This window comes from Nelusetta ayraudi, unplaced genomic scaffold, assembly GCF_046127955.1.
Source record: "Nelusetta ayraudi isolate G7.1 ecotype Tasmania unplaced genomic scaffold, CSIRO-AGI_Nayr_v1 ptg000002l, whole genome shotgun sequence".
NCBI lineage: Eukaryota > Metazoa > Chordata > Actinopteri > Tetraodontiformes > Monacanthidae > Nelusetta > Nelusetta ayraudi.
The window spans coordinates 5,939,160-5,945,159 of NW_027466052.1; the positions used below are offsets into that span (position 1 = coordinate 5,939,160).

The window sequence follows — 6,000 nt, forward strand, 5'->3', positions numbered from 1 at the left end:
TGCTGCTGCTCGTGCTGCTATCAAAGCCGGCTGCCATAAAGCCACAGCACCGCCACCTCTCGCCTTGTTAGCGGCGCCCTACCCGTCGCCCGTTTTTACCTTGGTCAGGACTGACTGCTCCCCTTCCTCCAGCACAGGTACCACAAAAATTAAAAATTAAAAAACAGAATAATGAATACAATCCAGATAGGAAGATTAATATCCCCAAAATTGTAATCGTCTCGGAAATTTCGAGGGGCAAATCTGTCCGTCGACGTCTCTCCTCTTCCTCCTTCTCCTTTGCCCCTGGAGAGTCCTTCACAAGCCCGGTGATCCCGCGGCGGAGAGCAGCGTCCCTCCGGCCGGTCGGACGGTGGAAACCCCGCAACTGGCTCGACTCGTCGAGCGCATACAACTTCAAAAGAAAGTCCCAATTATATCCAATGGCGGTGCTCGAATCTCCCAAATACGTCCAGAAAATCTCTTTGGCGAAGAACCGTGTGTGTGTTTCTTCCCTTTCCTTTATGTCGGCCGTTGTGAAATATGGCACTAGTTCGCTGCAGGGTCTAACCAGTTCCTCCGCAGCTCACCGTACCACACACAGACTGAGCACTGACACGAGGACCCGACTGCCGCGAGAGGGTCGCCGCCTGGCCAATCAGCTTCGACGAAGGAGTTCAATGACTCTGCCCAATCACAGCGCGCGGGCCCCACGTGGGACTGCTCCGACGCTGGTCCGCTCTGATTGGACGAGCCGGTCGTGACCTCACGCTTTCGCCATTTTGGATCTTGGAGTGACTTTCAATGAGCTAGGCAGCTCGTTCAAAACAAAGCCAATAATGTACATTTCCTCGCTTTAAGAGCGGCAGTTCAACGATGCGCACGACGAGTAAACGCCTACAGATCAAATCCAGCCAAGAACACGCCAATTCAAACTGACGGTGCTACTGCGAATAGAGTAATAGGTCCAATAGCAAGAACGTGGATTTGTTCATTTTATCGAAAGTACTAGCCTCAAGACACGGCCTGTGCTTTGACGTGTAACCGCTGCGACCAGTGACACCGTGATGGAAGTGCGAGTTTTTAAAATAATAATAAATAAATAAAAACAGTGATAGTTTTGCCCGTCAGTACAAAGCGCCCCGGTAACTACACCAAGCAAAACGGGAACTACAATAGAAAGTCACACCATTTTTTTTTTGTTAGTTTGTTTGTTTCTAAACAGACGTTTATAGTGCCTCATCTAAAGCCGAGTGTCCCGTGAATGAATTGAATTGATCGACCTATTTCTAACGAGAGCTTGAGCATCCACAAGCGTCTCCTATCAGCAGCACTAGCTCAGCGACAACACGTCTGCGCGTGTGGAGCTCAGCCTATCAGGCGTCGCTCCCTCTGCACGCCCCCACGTGGGGCCCGACATCGTCCTACTCAGCGTCCTGAGCCAATGAGGCGCCGCCGGTCTTGCTGCGCGGCTGACGATTGGCCGAGCGCGCTGGGAGCTGTCAGTCAGGGGCCGCGGTTGTCAATTAAACCCACGTTGGGCACGGCGCTGACAAATGCCTGCGCTACTCTCCCTCCCGCCTGCGAATAGTGCCTGGAATGGCTGCTTAATTAGCTTCGAATGGCTTTTCCTTTCAGCTCAAACAATCTGTCACTACCATGTGGTAAAAAGAGCCCTGCATAAAACAAAAGCAGGGGGAGAAAAAAAAAAAAGCCAGTAGGGGCTAAATATCAGTTTGATCCCCCCCTCCCCTCCCATCCCTCCACCCCTCCTCCATGAAAACATTTACTGCAAAACAAAGCTTTCACCTTGCTCAAACATTGGTGCAATTCACTCATCTGCTCCTGCCCTCATTCTCATCTGAAGTTGGATTTTACTTGTTCGCGGGGGTGCCCTCTTTACCCCTGTCACCTCTAAACCCGAGGATCTGTGTGATCTGTGAAACACAAGGAGCAGCTCTGCCTTAATATGTATTTGATTGGACATGACGTAAGTTTGTTTTGCAAAAGACTGGAATTAATCTATTTCAAGTCTCATTAAAACAATTTATCCGAGGAAATATTTTTCACATTTCTATTGCAATTGAATAAAAATGTGATTATGGTGATAAATTATACTCATCCTTTTTGTTCTTTGTTTCAATGTTCATGGATGAAAAATATTTTATATTTCAATACTTTTCACACATTTTATTTGATCCTCATCATCATCATCACGCTATCTATTTACCTCACACCTCTTTTTCCCTGTTTGTAGCATAACAAAGTGGCCAAAAGTCGAAAGCAGCAGATTTGTAACATCACAGTAGCTAGCTTGCTGTGAGCTTTAGCTGTTGCTTAGCAACAAATGCATCCCTCCTGCAGATGCTCTGACATGGGTTGGGATAATAAGCGGTGTACTGAGGGCACGGCAGAGAACTACACACACTGGGAGACTTTGGGATGATTTTCGCCAACAAATTCCCACATTATGTGTAACCTTTAGTCTGAGCTGTAATCATAGTGGGAACAGGATGAGTAACCATCTGTGCAAACTTTTTGTGCCTCCTGAAATCCCGGCTTCCTCCCAGCACCAGTTGTCACAGCAGCAATGTTTAGCGGCCATCGGTTGTGGATGCCAACATACAGCGTGCTGGGTGTATTAACAGTCATACTATTACTCATTCTATAGAGACAGGCTGCTTGTTTATTACGACTTCTGAATGTTGTGACATCAGTTAAAATTATGAATTTCACCCTCACATGTAATCCACTTTGGGTTTAAAACCAGATTACAGGAGTCATTTTATTGTGTAAACATGTATTTTGAGAGGGCGAGTCAATATTGCAAGTTGTAGTACTGTGGCAGAAGTCAGTATCAGTCATGGATAAAATGGCACAAAAATGACTTTTAGCAAAAATGTCAGAACCACGTTGAAAAGTTTGCCCTTAGTGCAATCATTTGCTTCATGACAAAAATATATATTCCCAATATTTATATCTGTCTGTTAATAAAAAAAAAAAAAAAAAACATTAGTTCATTATGGAGTTATGAACATGTCTCAGCATCAATCTCTGCCTGTAAACGGGAGGGAAAAAATTACCACCCAAAATAATTTCCTCCATATTTGACCTTTGACCTCATGCCCACGTGCTGCAGGCCGGGTGAGTACTGCTTTCCTTGTGGTAGAGTAAAGTACACAAAGCCAGTGTTCCAGAGAAGTAATTCAAACAACCTGGGTGGAAGTCAATGTTATTTTAAAGCAATCTCAGAAGCGCCACTGAGAAACATGCTGCAAGTGAAGAGATCAGTGAGAGCCCACTCAAGAAAGTTTGTTCCTTCAGAACTTTCCTGATCCATTTTTCAAATGGCACAAAAGAAAAATAACAATTTAGAATGACACTTTTTCATGAAATAATGAATTAATCTTCTTCGGGGGTTTTTTTCAGACTGTTCATTTATACACATCATTAAACTGTCCCTTTTCTGATGTATAGACACATGTACTTTTATTGTGGTTTTATAGTTTGTGTTTAACATATTAATGATCTAAAAAAAAAAAAACAGACAACGACCAATGGGTATTCTTGGAACTGTCAATGTCTTGGTTTTTGTTTTTTTTTAGATTTCCGCGTTGGAGTTAGTTTACGACTTCGCCACTCACGTCGATGCACACAATGTCGTAAATCATAAATCGCAAACTGGAAGCTGCTTGGCTGCCAATCCAGGCATAATTTACACGCTGCCTGTGCGTTCTGCGGCGCCCACCGCACTTTGATCTGTCTTCAATATATAGCATAACTGTGATAAATATGCAGGGTTAAGTTCAAGCGTCTTCATTTTCACCCTCAGCACCACAAACACACGTCGAGAAGCTCTTGTCTGCCTCTAAGTGCTGCTTTGGGAAGGACGCTCAGTGATTTAAGAGCATTTCTTTTTCCTAGCGACTCGTATCTCCGAAAACAGATGTTATCAAGGAAAAGGGGCTCCAGACTGTGTCGGCCAATCAGAGAGGAGCGGCACACTGGAACCGTTGACTTCATCACACAGGCTATTTCCGTGAGTAGAGTGTTTGTGTGTGTTTTGCTACTGTTTTCGACCGAGTCAAGAGGCGTGCTAGCCGCTGGAAACATCTCGGAGTTGCTGTGGGTTGCATGTGGACCTGCACTTTGTACTCTCAGGAATTAGGCTCAATAGACGGCGGTTTCTGACAGTCGGCACAAACAGTGTTAATTCTAGGCATGTCGTCCTCCACCTTAAATACCACATGCAGCCAAGTATGCAGAGGGCGCTAATTACCTCTTTTTTTTTTTTTTACGATTTCCTGTGAAATCACCTCCATCACTGTGCATGCTAATGATGCCGAGATGGTTTTAATGGGTTGTTTCATGTGAATCCTGCTTCTGGTTCGCATTAGCAGTTCTTACATCCTTTATGTAAACGCTCCCTCAAGCAAAAATGATTTATTAGGTCACGCTTTGAATACAATCAATTAAAAAAGAAACCCACTTGTATATATTTATTGTGTAGAATTGTGTGTTTTAATATTATTAGGGAAGCCACGGTACCAGACTGAAATCCCCCTGTCCCAATTTGGAATAATGTTAAAAAATAGACTTTTAGGATCAGCCAGAAACAACTGTGAACGATTTAATAATCAATTATGAGGGAGACCAGATTTGAGTGGAACATTGAGCGGGATACTACAGACACTATTCTGCCATCTCAATTACCTACACAGGCACAGACAGTAGAAACTAACAAAGAGTTATATATAGAGGTAGATATAAGTTTTATCCTTCATACAAAAAGTCCATAGTTTTAGATGTATAGATTTGTGAATATCCTCAGTATCTTTGTCTTCCGAAGACAGCTGGATTACAAATCTGAAACCCGCAGATTACAGCCAGACAAACAGGCATTGTCACACATTGCACCATTACGAAACCCACTGCCTCCATAGGAAGTAGTGAAGAAATCCAATTGGTCCACAAAGAATCAGGCAGACAGGTGCCTCGTTCTGTCACCTACCAGGTTTGTTTGTTTGTTCAGGAACCCTCCTGTTTTCAAATATTTTCTCTGGAGATAAGTGAAAGAAATTTGTGCAACACTCCTCCTGTTGTGTCACATCAGCACGATCCCAAAGCTGCCGTGACGCTTCCTGATCAAACCCAACCGTCGGGTTTCTGGTCACATCTTACGAAACGGGAACAAAGTGGACGTGTGCCAGGCACCAAGCTGAGTCATCAGGGTCTATGTGAAATATGATGTACAACGTGCGCATTTAACGTCCTCCAAAATCAACTGCCAGCACTTTAACCTCGTTTGCTCACCACACAAGCGGGCAGGGAATGTTGATTTTTCAAAGTTGTTGATGTTTATTGGTTTCCCCTGCACGGAGGATGCTGGGATTGGTGTGAGGATGTGGGTTATCTGGGAGCTGGCAAACACGGCTGAGGCCCCCGCGGAGGCAAGACTCTGATTCAAGGCGCGCACACAAACAGACATTATCATGCGGCTTCAGCTCACACACTCTCAGGACGGTGAATGTTAAACACGCACACAGACGCACACAGATCCTCTTAATCTCCTTGCAGAAAAAAAAAAAAAAGAGTGGCCCAGATTAGGCGGCAACAAAGGAGGAGGCTTTGCCTCCAGGATGGGTTGGGGGTCCACCCTTGTAGACCTCTGCACTGTTTGTTTGCACTGGAAACCCAGACGCTGTGAAAGTCCCGCTCTGAGGCGCTATCCAAACACTGGGGCTATTTGCAGAGGTGGTTTTAATTCTTTACAGAGCGACGATTGGCTCCTCTCACCCCGGCCGCTGCGAGGGCTCAGCCAATGGATTCTTTGAGCCTCTCCGCTCACACACACACACACACACACACACACACACACACACACACACGACTCCCCTCGCTAAATAAATATGACTGACTTATATTTTCAGCGGAATAAGCGGCGACTGGTTCTGATGTTGAGAAACCGCCAGCGTGGTGACTGGGATTAGAGGCAGCGTACACACTGGTGCTTTTTGTCTC

The 6,000-nt window shown here is 45.1% G+C and overlaps 1 protein-coding gene across 16 annotated transcripts in view; it reads right to left on the reverse strand.

Moving 5' to 3' along the window:
• tle3b (TLE family member 3, transcriptional corepressor b) overlaps nt 1-606 on the reverse strand; it is a 35,186-nt gene extending 34,580 nt beyond the window's left edge. For 14 of the 16 annotated variants that reach the window (XM_076019799.1, XM_076019780.1, XM_076019794.1 and 11 more), the window contains exon 1: nt 100-606. The gene's annotated coding sequence lies outside the window, so the exon portion shown is untranslated. The remainder of the gene's footprint in view (nt 1-99) is intronic. The other 2 variants (XM_076019788.1, XM_076019762.1) reach the window with 1 other exon arrangement.
• Between the last annotated feature and the right edge of the window lie 5,394 nt (nt 607-6,000).